At 44.9% G+C, this 18,853-nt stretch overlaps 1 long non-coding RNA gene across 3 annotated transcripts in view; it reads right to left on the bottom strand.

Moving 5' to 3' along the window:
* Positions 1 to 18,853, bottom strand: part of LOC142776735 (uncharacterized) — a 142,375-nt gene that overhangs the window by 92,610 nt on the left and 30,912 nt on the right. Inside the window, exon 2 of one of the 3 annotated variants that reach the window (XR_012887770.1) lies at positions 4,186 to 4,255. The exons of 1 other annotated variant lie outside the window; for it this stretch is intronic. This is a non-coding gene — a long non-coding RNA (uncharacterized LOC142776735). Of the gene's footprint in view, positions 1 to 4,185; positions 4,256 to 7,881; positions 7,914 to 18,853 lie in introns of all 3 variants that reach the window. One more of the 3 variants, XR_012887771.1, reaches the window with a different exon arrangement.

The following is an 18,853-nucleotide window of genomic DNA, read 5'->3' as shown; positions in this document are numbered from 1 at the left end:
TAAAGAGGAAAAAACAGGTATCCAAGCCTACAGAGGTAAAACGGGGGCTTAGGCAGGGGTGTCCCCTGTCACCCTCAGTATTCATGATGTACCTACAATGATTAGAGGCCAAATTAGAGGGAAGTGAACTGTGCTTCAACCTCTCTTTCGTCAATCAAGAAAAACTCATTGAACAGGCACTACCAGCATTGATGTACGCAGATGATATAGTGCTAATGGCCGACAACAAGGAAGATTTGCAGAGATTGGTGGACATCTGCGGTAATGAGAGAGATAGGTTACGTTTCAGATTCAGTAAGGAAATCTCAGCAGTCATGATTTTTAAAGGCAATGGACGTAGTGAGCTTAGAATACAGGTCAAGCTAGAGATAACAGATAAATAGAAATATCTGGGCGTGTGGATAAGCAATGGGGCCGAGTACATAAGGGAACACGAAATATACGTGACGACAAAAGGTAACAGGATTGCAGCGGTAATGAAAAACAGGGCACTGTGGAATTACAGTAGGTATGTTGTTCTGAGAGGAATATAGAAAGGGGTCATGGTTCCTGGGCTGACGTTCGGCAATGCAGTCTTGTGCATAAGATCAGAAGTTCAAGCAAGATTAGAAATTAAGCAACCTGGAATAGGTAGGCTTGCCTTAGGAGCTCACGTAATACACCAAATCAGGGAGTACAAGGTGATATGGGACGGACATCATTTGAGGGCAGGGAAGCTAGCAGCAAGATAAAATTTGGGAAGCGATTGAGAGAAATGGGGGAGGAGGATTGGGCTAGGAAGGTATTCAGCTACTTGTACATGTAGAATGTTGATACAAAATGGAGGAAGCGAACCAGAAAATTGACTGGTAAATACTTTGAAAACAGCGGGGTGCTAAACCAAAAAGAATTATTGGTTAAGAAGAAGGTGAAGGAAGCTGAGACCGATATGTGGAGAATTGGTGTGATTAATAAGTCCGCACTAGACATCTATCAAACTTTTAAGCAGGAAATTGCCAAGGAAAGGATTTATGATAATATTCGGGGTAGTTTTTTACTGTTTGAGGCCAGGACGGGAGTATTGCGAACCAAGGCATATCGGGCCAAATACGAAGCGGTAACCATTATATGCAGTGTGTGTGGAGAGGAAGAAGAAACTGCCGAACACTTGATGATATTCTGTAAAGAGATTCGCCCTATGTTTCTGGGTGATGGTGCAAAGTTTTTTAAAGCACTTGGGTTTAGGGACAGAGAGGGCAAAATAGACTTAAGCGGATAGAATTAACTAGAAGGAGGTTATCTGATTGGTGGCTAAAGTCAAGGCACGAGTAATAGTTAAACCCTTCACTGCAAAGTACGAATCCTCCACCTTACTATTTAAAGGAAAAAATAAATCTAGTTTTTGTTCATGAAGTATTACGGCTTAGTTGCTCTAGCGACCGCCCCATCTAAAGGATACAGCCACATCCATGATATGGTGATATGGTGATATGGTGAGATGGTGTCAAAAGAAAATGGGATTTCTTATTGAGCTGCAGAAGGGAAGCGTCCGATCTGATAAGTGAAAAAAAGAAAGGGGGCCTAATGAATGGCAAAAATAAACAAAAACGATAGAAAGGCAGCTGCAAAACTTTGGAAGCATCTCAATTCTTCGAGTAATGAGGCAAGCAAGCAACAGAGGTTTATAACTACAGTTCAAGGGGTTAAGTTAGAAGGGGATTAGGCAATAGAATATATAAAAACAATGATGAGAGAAAAATTTAAATACGAAGAAAGCGCTGCAAGCACCGTAGCAGGTGAGGATGGACCGATCAGCACAGTGACTCCACTGGGATAACGAGAGTGGGAAAAGGCGGCAATCAAGATTTGTAATTATAACAAAGGCAGTGAGTATAAGATACAGGCAGTAATGCTCTAAATAGTGAATAAATGCAAATATTTGGGCGTATGGATAAATTACGGGGGTGAGTACCTAAGGGAGCACAAAAGATACGTAATGACTAAAGGTAGCAGAAAAGCAGTTGTAATGAAGAAAAGAGCACTATGGGACAATACTATGTATGACGTTGTAAGAGGAATTCAAAAAGATGTCATGGTCCTGGGTTTGAAGTTCAGCAATGCGGTCTTGTGAATGAAATCAGAGGTTGAAGCGAGTTTCGAAATTAAGCTGCGTGCCATAGGTGGACCTGCTTTGGGAGCGCACGGGAATATCCCAAAATCGGGGGTACACGGTGACATGCGATGAACATCGCCTGAGTACAGGGATGCTAGCAGCAAGATAAACTTTGAGGAGTGTTTGAGAAACATGGAAAAGGAGCGTTGGGGTTAGGAAAGTTTTCAGCTGCTTGTACAGGGCCGTCCACTTCTACCCTGCACACTGCGCCGCGTGGCCGGCGTTCGGTTCATCGAATCGTGCGCCGCCCTCCACCGCCTTGTAAGGTAGAGACAACCACGTCATCTGCTACAGAGTCCACCATTACAATGCCTTCTTCGCAAACCACCTATAGTTACAATGGCCAGCCAACGAGTGTTTCACGGCTGCATACAGAGTTTGTTGCGTCAAAACGTGTGGTACTGAAACAACATGAGAGAAATGAAAAGTTTTCGCATCAAGAGAGTGAAGGTCTTAGATTTATGGTACCTAGTCTTCATTTTTAAAGCGACATTAGCATCTGGAGTTGCTCGCAGCAGAAAAATACCCTTGACGCCAGCCGCGTTAACACAAAGAATAAGCGTCTTTTTGGGCTAGCCGGTAGCTACTTATACAGGTTAAATATGTGAAACACGCGCACCTATGTCGCGTGATATTTCTATGTGTGTTTTGTGTACCTTTCACAAAAGTGTAGAAACAGTTTGTTGTTTCCCAGCTAGCAGAAAGAAAAGAATAATCAATACGTGCTATCGTGAGAAAAAATGTCAGCATATCCATGGAGGGAATAATGATGAGTGGGGCGAAGCGTCTGTTCGTGCTTTCATCTGTCCGTTTGTTCTTGATTCCGTTCGTGCGTCCATCCATGCGTCTGTCCATGCATCCGTTCCTGCGTCATTCTATGGGTCTGTATGTGCATCCGCCAATGCGTCCGTCCGTCCAGCATATCCACGGAGACAGCATAGAACGGACGGACAGACGCGCAGACGAACGAACGAATGGACTGTCGGATGGGCAGGCGCACGGACGCATGGATGAACGAATGCAAGGATGAACGCAGGGACAGATGGTCGAATGGATGGTCGGACGGATGCACCGAAGGACGCACTGACATCGGATGGATGGACGAATGAACAGACGCACGCAAGATCGCAGGGACTGATGAGCGGTCGGACGGATGCACGGATGAACGCAGGGATGGACGGCAGACAGACGCACGGACGGATGCATGGACGGATACATGGACGGGCGCACGGACAGGTGGATGAACGAACGCTGGGATGAACGAACGCTGGGATGAACGAACAGACGACGCATAGGCGGATGGTTGGACGGACGGACCCATGAAATCACGGATGGACTTGCGGCCACTTTGTCCCACTTATCATCATTCACTCCGTGGATATGCTGTCACACCGTTTCATTGACATGCAATGCAAAGCAACTGGCTACTACGACTACAACGACGTGGGACATATGACCCACGGCATAAGGGACTTTGCCCCTAAAAAAATAGTTGAAGGCGCCGCTAGCAACAAACGAACAATGTAGGGACACATGCTCGTGCAATTCCAGCTTGTGTACAACAATCGATTAAGAAAAACGCATTTTGTGCTATCCAAATTGAATGAGGTAAATACGCAAGTACGCAGCATGCAAATAAACGTGCATTGTACCCGGCGCACTGGTGGTCGCAATTAAGCCTGATCGGAATTAAATTCCTGTACAAAGATTGGCGCCCTTCTGCAGCTGGCGCGAGAGAGTCAATCACACCAGGTTTGACTGTGTATGAAAGTGCCCGTTTGACAGCGCTCCAAGATATAACTCTCGAAATACTGAAATCGTCGTGCTTGATCTTTACAAGCCACGAAATCCACTTTTTCGGACCTTTCGGGAATTTAAACATCTTGTAGCCATTTTGCGTGTGGTTTGTGCACTGTGGCACGGAACACCCGAGCATTGTGCCCGAGAAAACTCCGCGCACGTGTCTCACTCAACAAGACGTGACGAGAAGGGGAGAGCCGAATGGCAGCCTCTGATCGGAATGTGGCACTCACCCCTTCAAAGAGTGGCTCTACCCTTCAAGGGGGGACGTGCATAGAGGAGCCCTGGGCCGGCTTGAGGTCCCTACATGAAACAAGTTTTCAAGTCAACGTCACTCATTGTTCTCAAGCCGTCCACTTCACTTTATCGATTACCCCTCTTTTTCTGTGCCATTCGCGTCTGTCTTGGTGCATTCCTTGCACGTGTTCCCGCAAACGGCTGGTGTTGTTATTTATTATTATGCAAAAGGTTAAAAACGAGAACGCATGCGCATATGGCTCCAGGTGGATTCTCGCCGTGACCAAAGACAAAATCGTAGCCAGGGCATAAAATGAAAAACGAGGAGCGTTTTAATGTGCGCCAAACGACCAAGATTGTGTCGCGATGCTCACTCAATGCATGAAGTCACACAACATTACAAAAGCCTACGACAGCAATACCAACTCCCATCAGACTCCTTCACACGTGAGAAGGCTGTCGCACTTCGCCAAATGCAGAGCCAAAATTTTCCAAACCTCCACTTCCTGAATAAAATATACCCGAATAGTTAAATTTATGCCTGCCAAGGCTGTGGCGCTATCCCCACAAGTTTTCAGGTTACTGTAGAGTGCTCCGCCCCTTACTTCCCTCCCCTCCCTCCAATCCTTCAGTCCTTAGGTACCCCAGAGCAGTGGTAAGGCACCCTTTGCGATGGTGCCCCCGAGGTCTCCTGGGCCCTCATTGTCAGGTCCTCGGCAATTGCAGAGCTTACCATAGGAGTCACTCTCCGATTTCTTTGAATTTTCATAATGAAACGCTTTCATCGTCATCATCGTTCAATGCAACATCTGCGTTTTTCAACAATGCTGCGTTGCCGTGAAACAACATAACATGGTTTCGCTCTCTTCAACTTACCTCGTGCTTTCCGAGATGAAGAGCACCGTGAAGTGAAGCTATGAAACGTTTCACACGAATGCTTTCCTGCAACTCCACCGACGTACGTCAACGCGGACCTTTGAAGCGACTTTATTTGTTGGTTTTAATCAAACTCCAGGTGCGCGTCTAATGCGCGTTTATGCATGCAAGCTAGTAAAAAAACTTGTGCGGTGTGGGCAAGCTGGAGGGTGTAATCAACGAACCTTCAGAAGCATTTCACGCTTGACCAGTTCACGCTTTAGCCAAATAGCGCTGCTTCGAAACAACTCATCAGTAGAACTCTCACTTTTCAAGAATTTCCTAGCACCGCATTAGATTCACCCGGCATCACGATTGTCCAAATAGACACATTTGAAAAAATAGTGGATTCCTCACACAGTAGTAATCGATGATACGCGAAGCACGGATAAGAAATGTTGATATCTCACTTTAAAATCAGCACAACGTTATGAGGTGGAGGTAAATTAGGCCGTACATGACTTCCGTGTCATGATTATCATGTTTGGATGTGTTATTTACCTTCATCAACTACTCATGTCATGTGATACCAAATTTAGTATATTTACAGCTAGCGGAATGGCCGCGAGCACGCGTGGTATGTTCTCATGTTCTTACATGACAAGTGTGCAAGGATTATCGTGTTTGCACCAATCATATATTTTGTCATCCATTGACGCCAGTAACATCAAATTTAGTATAAGTGGAGCTAGCGAAACGGCCGCGAGCGCATCAAGAAGGACCCAATATACTTCAATGCAGCGTTGACGCGCGCACACGCAGGGAACAACGACGCTACGTTAGCAAAATGCGAGCACTCTATAGTCAGACGCTAAGCGCGACCAGCGTTCGTCGGCGCGGCCCGACGGCAAAAAGCGCGAAAGGCAACATGCTGCATTTCGCACCGGCACCCTGACAAGACTGCGTTTCCCTCTTTTCGTGATGGAGGGACGCCCGTCGCGCTGAAACGCGCTAAGTCAAAGCAACGCAGCGAGGCGCGCGCCTGCGGCAGGACCGGCGCATGGCGCGGCAACGCCGGCGTGACGGAACGAAACGAACGCCTACGAGCACGCGCACCGCGTCACGTCAAAATTTATTGGCGCCTTGATTGTGACATGCAGTAATGTTTTCGCATGACTCGCATCTCATGATTATCATGTATGCAACAGTCACATAACTTCGTCATCCAGTGACGTCACGTAGTACCAGATTTAGCATATCTGAAGCTAGCAAAACGGCCGCGAGCGCATAATCATTATGGCATGTAGTCATGTTTTTACAATACATGCATCTCCTCATTGTCATGTTTGCACCAGTCACATAACTTTGCCATCCATTCACGTACTGTAATACCAAATTTGGTATATGTGACGCTAGAAAACGGCCGCGAGCGCATCATGAGCGTGGCATGTAGTCATGTTACATGACACACGCGTCATTATTTTCATGTTAGAATCTCTCACTTGTGTTAGTCACGCAATCATGTCATACCATACCAGTTTTTCAATATGCCATGTGAATGAAACCAGCACAAAAACTGCAGATTCATAAAATGTAAATCATGAAATTCATTCCATGCATATATTGATTTTCATGTTATGATTTGTCAAATGTGTGCTTCATACAGTCAGGTTATGCCATACCAAATTTGGTGTTCTTACGAAAATTGAAACAGCCAGCAAAGCTAAAAGTCGTAAGCGGATAGATAGATAGATAGATAGATAGATAGATAGATAGATAGATAGATAGATAGATAGATAGATAGATAGATAGATAGATAGATAGATAGATAGATAGATAGATAGATAGATAGATAGATAGATAGATAGATAGATAGATAGATAGATAGATAGATAGATAGATAGATAGATAGATAGATAGATAGATTTGTTCAAAGTAGTCGAAGTTCTCTAAAAATTGCTGCACATTTAAATCGCTATGGCAGTGCTGCTAGTCAAGCGTTCGTACCAGTCTATCCGTAGCTTTTCTCGCATGTGCACAAGGCGGCTGTAATCACTCGTCACAAAGTCACACCCTGTGGTCACTGATTGGATTCAGCAAGAAGCGCATTCCCTGTGTCACAGCACGAACAAAACGCATTTAGAAAAGTTTCTGGGCAAACTACGATGTACGACGCGAGACGCCATGGCTAGTGGTGTTCAATAAAGAATTGCACAACGGTGCCAGTTGAGTAACGCACATCCCACTTCCTCTTGTGTTGCACAGTTTATGTTCATAAAGGTAATCCTCCATTCAACGACTCGTTTCATTTCATTTTGCTTCATTTACATACATATAATATATATGCAACATTATTATATAGCTGCTACGTTGAATGGATATTCAACGTAGCAGCTAAACCCAAGCATTTGATTTTTAATGAAAATTTTGAAGCTTCTAGTGGGCGATCCTGGAACTTAGGTGAGGAGAAAAGGAAAAAGTGTCGCTACCTTGAAAACTTGTTTCATCTAGGGACCTTAGGCTGGCTCTCCGCGGAACGCCTCTGCCGGGTGCTTCGATGCGAATGAAAGCTGTAGGCGGTGCCTTGGCCGCGTCGTCTATACTAGAGCGCGGCCGTTCAACCAAATTGCCCCTGCTTTGTGGTGAAGCAAGCAACACTTTTGTTATGTGTGCACGCAAATTGAGAAGCCAGCGCAATTCACGAGAAGCGAAGCGACTGTGCCTTTTCTGCAAGCGATCGTAAAAGTATTAAACCTCGCCCTATACATGAACCAAACTTTCAAGTCGCACATTTACTGCCACAACGAACTGATTAGGTGGAACAGAAAGAATCTTACCGCAGCTGGCTCGATCAGCTCGATGTTGGGCACTGCAAAAAGCGCAGTAAAAGTATAACTGGGTGTAATCCGCGAGGTATTAAGTGTGAACTGTGCAGCAAAGAACTGGCGTAATGCACTGTTATTGAAAAGAACTAATAGAAGTAGGCATAACTATGATTTAGTCTTATCTGGTCAAGAAAAAAAAGGTTTGTTCAAGCTTATCTGAAACTAAAAATAAAGTATTGGGACATTTACAAACGCCTTTCAGTTAGCTCAACTGTTGCACCTAGATAAATTTATACAGTATTTAGAAGTGCGTGGCATCACCATGAGCCTCAATTGCCGTCCTCACCCTATTCGGAGGAGACGCATACAAGGCGTCACATGTCTGAGCGTTCACCCTAGCTTCCTCCCAGCAGTCTTTTACTGCTGACCACAGGTTGTTCATGCAGGCTGCGGGAGCACAACGCTGCCTTCATGTTTCCTCATACGTTCTCGAAGATGTTAATGACTGGGTATTGTGGTGGTCATTCCAGCACGGCAACACCCCGTTCTCGCAGGATAGAGGAGGTCAGCTTGAACGTGTGTTCTGGGAAGTGGTCTTATTATATGAACTCTCTATCTAGAAACATTTCTTCCAAAAGGAATGGCAACACCACATCGTCTAGAATGGAGCAGTAGCTCTCAGCCGTGAAACAGCCATGCACCCTGAAGAGAAGACTGAGGTCATCCTTTGTGATTGCCCCCAGACAGTCACTGAACTTCCGCTACTGGCAGGTACTCCGTGTCTGTATCGTAGCATATATCTGCAGAAAATGAACAAGCATAGTTTTTTAACAAACAAAGATGCCTTAATGATGCTGCAACATTTAAACGCGAAAAATAGCGTTTCAAGGTACTGAAATTGTCAAGGTACTGACCGAGCCAATGATAGGCTTTTTATCTTGTGGTTGCATTGGTGACTTTAGGCGCTGGGGCCAAACACTCGCGGTAGCTACTCACATATTTTATTGTGTCATGGGCAAGATGAAATAGACTCCAAGGGCAAAATGAGGTTCCTATAAAATTGGAGACGGCGAGCTTTAGCAGACCATAGCCTGAGATGCCATAGCCACCAACCAATTGGTCTGCAGGCCGTCTACAGAGCTTTTCGGGCGCACTTCCCGAAATCTTAGTCACATGTGCGTGAACTTTAAAGTTGAAAGTCGACTTAACGGGTTACCTCATTAGATAAAATACATTTATGAAGAATTTTTTATATAAACTAGCTTAATATACATAAGTTTCATCACGCGCACCAAAACAAGGCACTTAGTTAAGTTTCTTAGAAAAGATTCTTTGGTTTTCTAGATAACAATGAAGGGTAGAGGGGCAGTTTTTATTGTCTTATAAGCTCTAATGAATTACTTTTTCGTTAGATATCCGTCACACCTTTTATTATCCAAACAAAAGAAGGCTTCGGCAATATTTAGCTGCCAAATTTGAATCAATGAAGTATTACCACGAACTGCACAGTCAAATCACTGGTAACTAGCGCTGCTAAGAGCGGTGGCTGAAATTCACACAAACATGACTGCTTCTTGAGGGCTTTTGAGCTTTGAAGAAGCAGTCGTGTTTTTGTGAATTTCACTGCTACACTGCTTTGCATACTACATGTTCATGGGGCGCCAACCTCGTGTTCTCTTAACGCACCGAATCCTGAACGTGCACTTGTTTATAATTACCACGCGTTTCCAGTGAGATGCAGACCAGTGGACGTGCTATTCAGCAAACTGGAGCCGCTTCGCCTCTTTCTCAGATCGCATGAGCCTTAGAGTTTCCTATTTTTACACTAGTGGGAACTCTGGCACTAGTGTCTATAGGAGGTGCAACGCATGGCGCTTCAGCGAGCATGGTAATGATGGGTAGTACACACATTTGTTTATTCTTCGTACTTCTAGCCTGCTTTTGGCTCCGTGTGTGCTCGTGTGGCTTGGAGCTGTTTTCTCATGAAACAAAAATCAGTAAATGTTCAACGGTTGCAATTCACGACCTTAATTTTTGGAGCTTACCTTTGCGAATTGGGTCACGAAATTCAAAAAGGTTGAATATTTCTTTCAAAACGAAACCAAAACATAGCAATAAACAAAGCCGCAAGTACGCACACTAGGCAAATGTGTGAACTGCCCATCATTCCCATGATCGCTGAACGATATCACATCACATCACTTTAATACCTTAAAGACCCCCATGTAGGGGGTATTACATAAGGGGTGGGTTACAGGTAAATGTACACAAGTTTTCAAATGGAAATGTGCGTGGTGACCTTCTCTTTAAATTTTGACGGGCACGTGATGGCTGGCACGTCACAGGGAAGGCCGTTCCAGTCCACTGCTACACGGGGGAAAAAAGAGGCAGAAAAAGTAGTAGTGCGAGCATGTGGACGGGCAATTTGAAACGCGTGGGCAGTGTGGTGAGATATGCGCGTCGGTGGGACGATGTAGGGTGCTTGATTAAGAGGGCTGTGAAAGAACTTGTGTAGCAAACAAAGGCTGGTAATGCGGCGGCGCACTGAAAGATTCGAAAGACCAGTTTCACGTTTAAGGGATGATATGCTTATGTTATATGAATATGAAGAATTTATGAACCTAATGGCGCGGTTTTGCACAGACTCTAATTCATTTATCAAGTATACCTGGTACGGGCTCCATATGGGAGCTGCATATTCTAGTTTAGTTCGGATTAAAGATTTATAGGCGAGAAGTTTGAAGTAAGGTGGGGCATGACGCAAATGACGCTTCAAAAAACCCTGAGTTCGGTTCGCTGATGATATGACGTTCGTGATATGCGTGCGTCATGAAAGATCACTGGATAAGGTGACGCCTAGGTATTTATAGGATTTAATTTGTTCAAGAGTAGAGTTAGCTATTACGTAAGAAAAATGCAAGGGATTATGTTTTCGTTGAAAAGAAACGAGTTTGCATTTAAAGGGGTTAAGCTCCATCAACCACAGGTCGCACCATTGCTGTACACGATGAAGGTCATTTTGAAGCGTAGTTTGATCAGAGGGTTTAGTAATTTTGCGGTATAGAACACAATCGTCGGAAAACATGCGGATATGAGAAGATACATGCATGTGTAAATCGTTAATATGTCTTAGAAACAGAAAGGGTCCGAGGACGGAACCTTGGGGGCCTCCCGAAGTTACCGAGAGGGAACTAGAATGTTTATTAGAATGTTTATTTATTAGATGGAATTAGAATGTTAGCAACGACAGAGTCCTCTCTAGTGAATTCTAGGAAACTCTATGGCATCAGCGGCTTCCTGGCAGTCGTTCGGCTTCTAAGTCTTGCTACGTAGAGGTGGCGCTTCACGGTTGTAGCAGAAACGAGGTAGAGTCCGTGCTGAGCCTGTACTTTCTGGACTGTACTTCTCGCCTGGTTTACTACGGCTGCCACAATTTGCAGATATTCGTCCTTTGTAGGCACCCGGCAACGAGGCTGCCGAGGGGTGTCTCCAGTGCGTCCATCATTCCTGTAAGCTTGAATGATCCGGTTCACAGTTGCAAGAGGACGGTTTCTCTTCGCAGATATAGCACGTGGAGAATCTTCTCGCTGGCCTAAACCTGCGATGCGTCGTCTTTCTTATTCCGGCACTTTCGGCATGGCCCTTCACTTAGGAGGGAATACTGGAATGAAGTACTACCGCATATATACAGTCCTTTTATCACGCGGCGATAAAAAATAGGAAAATTTACGCACTACAAATTGAACGGTCACAACAAATTACTGCAGTGGGCTAATGTTGTGAACCAAGAAATATATAAAGCAATAAGCGCGCCTTTTTTCGCCCAGAGGCAAAGGTATCAAGCTTTATTTAGCAACTTCTCGCAGCCAAAAAATAAATTGTCATCGGCACTTGTTTGGTGCACTGATTGCCCCGTACAAGCTCCACTGAAAATTTGACTAGAACGTTTCCTGATTTCCCTGCCTGAGTGGTACGAATAAAAACGGCTACTGGTAAGCTGTGAACAAGGGTGGAATATCGGCGAGTTAAATTCTGCAGCACATGAGAGCAGCGCTATCGGTGACTCACAAATGTTATATCACTTCTTTTTCCCGAGAGAAGACATTGCAACAGAAGGCGACAAAGCACTGTTAAAATTCTTACGCGACACGGACTTGAACAAGTGGCTGTAACAAAAATGTCACACACAACGATAAACAAGACTGGACTATGACTGCGTGTGCTGCTTAATGTGCTGTGTTTATCACTCTTCCCTCTCTCCTCTTTATCTTTCATGTCCCACAGCCCCTCCTATGCGCAGGGTAGCAAACCGGCTGCCTATAGACGGGTTAACCTCCCAGCCGTTCTTTTGCTCATATTTTCCTTCCGTCCTTATATCAGTTTTTAGGATTGATGGACGACTCACTACCTATTGTTTACGCGTTAGTAACTAATAGAAATTTTCAATCATCGCAAGCTGTAATGTCAGGCACAACATGATGTATTCATCACCGATTTCGCGGTGTTGAGAATTGCGCTGATCAAAAGCAGTCGTGTGAGCTGCGGGATATTATTTCTGTTACACTGATAGGTTAGCTTTGGCAAAGTTTGAAAGTTTTGCTCAGTTTTGCGCTGCTGAAAGTTTTGTTAATGTATGGGCCGTGGTTTTACTTGCACGATCGCTTCAAAAAAAAAATGGTCCCAAATAGGCATGTTACACTGCAAATGTCGTCGAAAGACGAAAGTCTTGCGTCTGGAGAAAGTGAACAAAACGTTTATTTGATGTTCTGCGCAAGAAAATCACTGCATGGTATTCTGGAGGCCCTGCGTTGGAGTTCCCAGAGCGTGTAGCGGAGCGAACGAGCGCATCGAGGCACGTTAGACCCGAGGGCCATCTGGCAGTTCTCTTCAAAAACGAAGGCTTGCGCGCCCGCGGAGAAAGGTACGCGCCTATATCGAAGGTAATAAGGTGTAGAACGCAAAACGACGGGGAGGTGCCACCACCGTGTTGTCGCAGCAAAGCGCTGGAAACACTTACCTTTTTGAGCATCGCGTTGCACTGTCAGCGCAGCGCGATAAACGCAACAGTCCTTAGAATTACTTGTGTGTACCTCCTCTAGCCTAAAGGCAGACATACAAAACTTTGATGTGTTGTTATGGCACCTAAGATATGCGCAATAATTCCTTCTTATTGACAATCACACATTTGCGAACGCTAAACCTTGAGCAATATTGGTGGGCGCTGCCGATGGGGTCATCCGTTTGGTGCCGTTTGAGGTATCGTTAAGGGCGGGAAAACAGACAAATGTACAAACAGACAGACAGACAGACAGATATACAGACAGACAGACGGACAGACAGACAGACAGACAGACAGACAGACAGACAGACAGACAGACAGACAGACAGACCAAAATTTTTCCGTTGATGGCCCCCAAGAAAGACTATCGTTTTTAAGAGCCACAGTGTCAGCGCTTCGCGAGAACCGCACCAACTTCTCAATTTGCTTGCGCACATAACATGAGTAATGCTTGCTTCACCGCAAAGCAGCCGCGATTCAGTCGAGCAACCAGGCTCTAGCAGACGAAGCGGCGAAGGCCCCGCCTACAGCTGCCATTGCGCTTCCGCGCTAGTTCCCGAAGCAGCCGGCAAAGGCGCTCCGCGGAGTGCCGGCCACATGGCGCGGTGTTCAGGGTAAAAGAGGACGGCTCTGTACATGAAGAATGTTCATACTAATTCGAGGGAGCAATCTGGAAAATCGTCAAGCAAGTATTTAGACAAGAGCAGAATAACAAGCAAAAAGAAGAAGGTGAAGGAAACATAAAAGGACATGTGGAAGATTGGAATGCTTACGAAATAATCACTGGAGACCTACCAAACTTTCAAGCAGAAAATAGGAAAACAGAAGTTATACGATAATTCTCGGGGTGCTTTTGTTGTTCGGGACCAGAACGGTAGTATTGCGAATCAAGACGTACCGAGGCAAACAAGAAGGCACAGACACGGTGTGTAGTGCGTGTGGAGAGGAGGAGAAAATGGCTTAACATTTGATAATGTTATGTAAAGGGCTCCACCCTATAGTCCAAGATTATGGCGCGGAAATTTTCAAAGGATTTTGTTTTGGGATTGTGTAGGTAAAATAGACTTTAAACGGGTAGAAATGCCAAGAAGAAGGACAACTGATTGGTGGTTATTTATTTATTTATTTATTTATTTATTGCATACTGCCAGCCACCTCTTGGTGGCCAAGGCAGGAGTGATACAAACTTTCATACTTGCAGCCACTTATAACACTATTCTTCACGGCACAGAAATAAAATCACCACATAACAGGTTTGCGTGGAACATGAATACTCGGGTTACAGGAGCAACACAAGAGCGGTATCAAAAATACAATCCAAATTTTGTTCCTAACACGAAGTGAAAAAACATCATAAAAAGAATTGAAATCTGCACATACGACCAGACAGCTTTTACTACAGACAGGCAGTGGCAGCTGATAAGAATGCGTCGGGCGCTGCGATGCTGGTGACGTCATGAGGTAGTTCATTCCAGTCGGAAATTGTTCGTGGAAAGAAGGAATATCGCCGAGAATCTGTTTTTGTAAGTGGCACCACTATGGTGTTATCATGCTTGTTCCGAGTTTTCCGCGATGTATTGTACTGCATGTAAGTGTTAAAGGCGAGTCCTGAGTGTCCGTTGACTATGTTATAAAGGAATTTTAAGCGATGTAGCTTTCTACGCGACTCCAATGTGGGAAGGGCGGATCTATTACGGAGTTCAGTGACTGAACAGTGTCTACTATACGCGTGGTAAATAAACCGAAGGGATTTATTTTGGACTCGTTCTAGTAAGTATATTTCAGTTTGTGTGTGTGGATCCCATACAACGTCAGCATATTCCAACAATGGGCGTACCAATGTAGTGTAAGCAACTAGTTTTGTTTTGCTGGTGCAGTGCCTCATGCGATGCTTTAAGAACCACAATCGCCGCAGTGCTGCTGATGTTATACCTTCAATATGAGTTTTCCAGCTCAAATTAGAAGTGATTGTCAGACCAAGGTATTTGTACTGGTTAATGGTTGTTATAGCAGTGTTGTTTAACATGTAAGTGAATTCCGAGGGATTTTGTTTACGTGTTATGGTCATCTTGACGCACTTTGCCATGTTGAGGCTCATTTTCCAGGAGTTACACCATGCTGTAACAACCGATAAGTATTCATTTAGGGTGGCGTGATCTGTTCTTGATTGAATGGGCAGGTACGCAACGCAGTCGTCCGCGAAAAAACGACACTGCACAGTAGATTCGGATGTCATGTCATTTAGATAAACTAAAAATAAAAGTGGTCCTAGGACGGAGCCCTGTGGTACCCCAGAATGCACGGGAGCGGAAGAAGAATTTTTATCTGCTATCCGACCGTATTGGTGTCGGTGGGATAGATAACAATCAAGCCATCGAAGAATTCTTTCGTTGGTTAGGATTCGGCGAATTTTAAACATCAAATGGGAATGGGAAACTCGGTCGAAAGCTTTTTCAAAGTCTAAAAAAATCGCATCTATTTGTCCGCCTTTGTCAAGTGTTTTTAGAAAGTCATCAGTAGTGTGAATTAACTGTGTGGTGGTTGAAAAGCCTTGCCGGAAACCGTGTTGATTTGGGGAAAAAAAATGGTTACTCTCCAGAAATGAACTTAAGTGTTTGAAAAGGAAGTGTTCCATAACCTTGCCGGCTGTACATAACAACGAAATAGGGCGGTAGTTTTTCACGTCATATTTATCACCTGATTTATGAATGGGTACCAATTTACCCTTCTTCCAATCTACTGGAACTTCGCCTTGTAACAGGCTTTCCCTAAATATTAAGCCTAAGTATTTGGAACACCACTCGGCGTACCGATAAAGAAAAGCATTAGGTATTTCATCTGGCCCAGCTGATTTTTTTGTGTCTAGGTGAAGTAGAGCTGACAAGATGCCTTCATCTGTTATAATCAAGTCTGGCAGTTCGAGATTGTTTGCGTGGAAATCAGGAGGGGTGTCACCCGTTCGCAAAAAAACAGAAGAGAAGTAGTCGTTAAATGCTGTTGCTATGCAGCTGGCATCAGTCACGTCCGCGTCCTTGATTTTAATTTTTGTCACTTTCAAGGTGCAAGTGAAATTCAATCCTTAAACACTTAGTGATAGTACCTAACTTTGTGGCAAGGTAGCGTGAGGCACCACCTGATCTAAGGGGTGCGGCCGGATACTTCCGTCCATCGATCCATCTGCCGCCGCTCACCGGGGTGACAAAATTGTGGCGCGAAAAGGAGCCGAGTTTCGCTTTTCGCTTCCTGTCAGGGTACATGACGTCTACATTGTAGGGAAATAGCTTCATGAGAGAATATGCTCTTTCAGTGAGCCAAATTCACACATTTACCGAACATTACCTCCGCCAGATGGGAGGCGGCAATCCGCAGCTCGTTCTTGGCAGTTGAGCTCTGGGCTGCCCACCAAAACTTCGAGGCAGCATAACGAGCTCTGCATCTCTGTCCCCATGCGGGAGCGTGCCCGCAACACAGTTATCTGTGTTTTAGAGGACCCAATAAAAGTTTATTCGATCCAATCTCCTCCAGTCTATTTTTCCTCTGTGCCTCGGGGCACACTGATTCCGCACTTTCTGTTCTTTACTTTTCTCTGGGGTTCAACTCCGCCGTAGAACCCACTCTTCTCTTCTTATCGTCTTCTCTTCCCATTACATAGCAGATGTTGATACGTGATACTATTAGGTGCAGAAATAGCATTTTTTTCTCTTTTTTTTACCTCTTCTTCTCTAATTACGACATGGCCCCACCGCGGTGGTCTAGTGGCTAAAGTACTCGGCTGCTGACCCCGAGGTCGCGGGATCAAATCCCGGCTGCGGCGGCGGCATTATCGATGGAGGCGGAATCATTGTAGGCCCGAGTGTTGAGATTTGGGTGCACGGTAAAGAACCTTAGGTATTCAAAATTTCCGAAGGCCTCCACTACGGCGCCTATGGTAATCATATGGTGGTTTTGGGATTGTAAATCCCACATATCAATAAATCCAATCACGGCATGTCTGCAGTTTGATGTAACATGGCCGGTGCCTCCAATCGTATGACTGCTGACGATTATTTTCCGGAAATTGATTCAACTAGAGGGCTAGATTGAGCGCCATAGTGTTCGCATAGGTTAAGAATGCCCGATAACGTGAACAATGATCTGGAATTGAAGTTTAATTTGGTATCTCAGGTTAAACAAGCTTTATATCGGCATCAATATATAAAATATGCATTTACAGGCACTTGAATACATTCAGGCAAGAACGCCAAAATTAGGCATTTATAGGCAATATAAAAAGTACTGAATGTCGTTCTTGACCAGTAATTCGTACTCATATGTCCCTGTGGCACGATAGAAACGCAAGGAACAAAGTAGGCATTTGCCTATAATCTGGTTTTCTGAGATTACTATTCATATTCATCAGCCTCAGTATACTCGCACTGCAGAACAAAGGCCTCTTCCACATTCCACCAGTCTATTCGGACATTTGCTTGCTGCTGCCACTTTATACTTGCGAAGTTGCTAATCTCATCTGCCCACCTAACTTTCTGTGTCCTCCTAAACCACTTGCCTCCTCTGGTAATCCAGTTCGTTACTTTTAATTAGCAGTGAATAATTAGCCTGCCCACGCGCTACGTGCCTGGCCCATGTCCATTATTTTTGTTTTACTTTCAAATATGATATCCTTAACCCGAGTTTGTTCCCTGCCCCACTCTGCTCCCTCGTCTCCTATGGTTGCACCTCCCATTTTTCTGTCAATCACTCGCTGCATCGCCTTCATTATAAAATGAACACTCTTCATAAGCTTCTAGGTTTCTGCTCCGTAGGTAAACACCGGCAAGATGCAGCTGTTATATAAAGGGTGTCCCGGCTATCTTTAGCCAAAGTTTAAAAATACGCCGACACACGCAATTGTGACGTGACCTAATGTATGTTGCTGATTGTTGGCTGTAGTTATTTGAACTATATTTCTGTTCTACAATATTTTGATTTGATCTGTTTACATATTGTCGCGAGCAAAAACAAGATCTGAAGCCAGGAGTTGACCCGAACCGGAGCAACCAAAACGTTCTCTTCTTCTTCGTTGCCCAAAACGGGTATGAGCCACAGCGGCTCGTTCATCAATGGTGGCATTACCCCCTCTCCCAAGAAGCATCGTCCCGATGCTGTACATGAAGGCAAAAAAAAGAGATGAAAATGAAAGAGATGAAAAAATTGAGATGAAAATTACCATGTAAGCAAAATGAATGGCGTAAGGCGGAATAACTTAGTTCGTTGTGGAGTCAAGAGTTAAATGAGAAATAAGAAAAATAGGAAAGAATGTAAGGGAGAGACGAATAAAGTCAATCACTCACTGGTGATTCACAGCGCGAAAAGTATGGTTTCAGCCGTGAAACATGAACGACTTCAGTTCGCGGGGTGAAACGGGAACGTCTCGAAGTGCCTTCTAGGAGAACCTCGTATGTGACGTCACTGAGACGTCGTACGACCTTGTAAGGGCCGAAGTAGCGGCGAAGAAGCTTTTCTGAACGGCCACGTTGTCGGATAGGGGTCCACACCCAGACTTCATCACCGGGCTTGAAAATAACTTCACGGTGACGAAGATTGTAGCGGCGTGCGTCTGCGCTTTGGTGATGTTGAATACGGTGACGAGCAATTTGACGGGCCTCTTCTGCACACTGCGCGAGTTTGGCGGCATCGGTGCGGTATATACCTAAGTTGTCGGGCAGGAGCAGGCGTCGAGCATCGTCGTGACCTCACGACCGTGGACTAAGCGAAAAGGTGTGAAACCGGTACTTTCTTGAACAGCAGTATTACACGCAAAAGTTACGTAGGGAAGTATGCCGTCCCAGTTCTTGTGATTGATGTCCACATACATCGACAGCGTGTCTGCAATCGTCTTATTGAGTCGTTCAGTCAGCCCGTTTGCTTGCAGGTGGTAAGCCGTTG

Source organism: Rhipicephalus microplus, chromosome X (assembly GCF_043290135.1).
Source record: "Rhipicephalus microplus isolate Deutch F79 chromosome X, USDA_Rmic, whole genome shotgun sequence".
In the NCBI taxonomy this organism is placed as follows: domain Eukaryota; kingdom Metazoa; phylum Arthropoda; class Arachnida; order Ixodida; family Ixodidae; genus Rhipicephalus; species Rhipicephalus microplus.
Note: the sequence above shows the minus strand (reverse complement) of the source record. Positions and strands in the feature narration are given on the sequence as shown.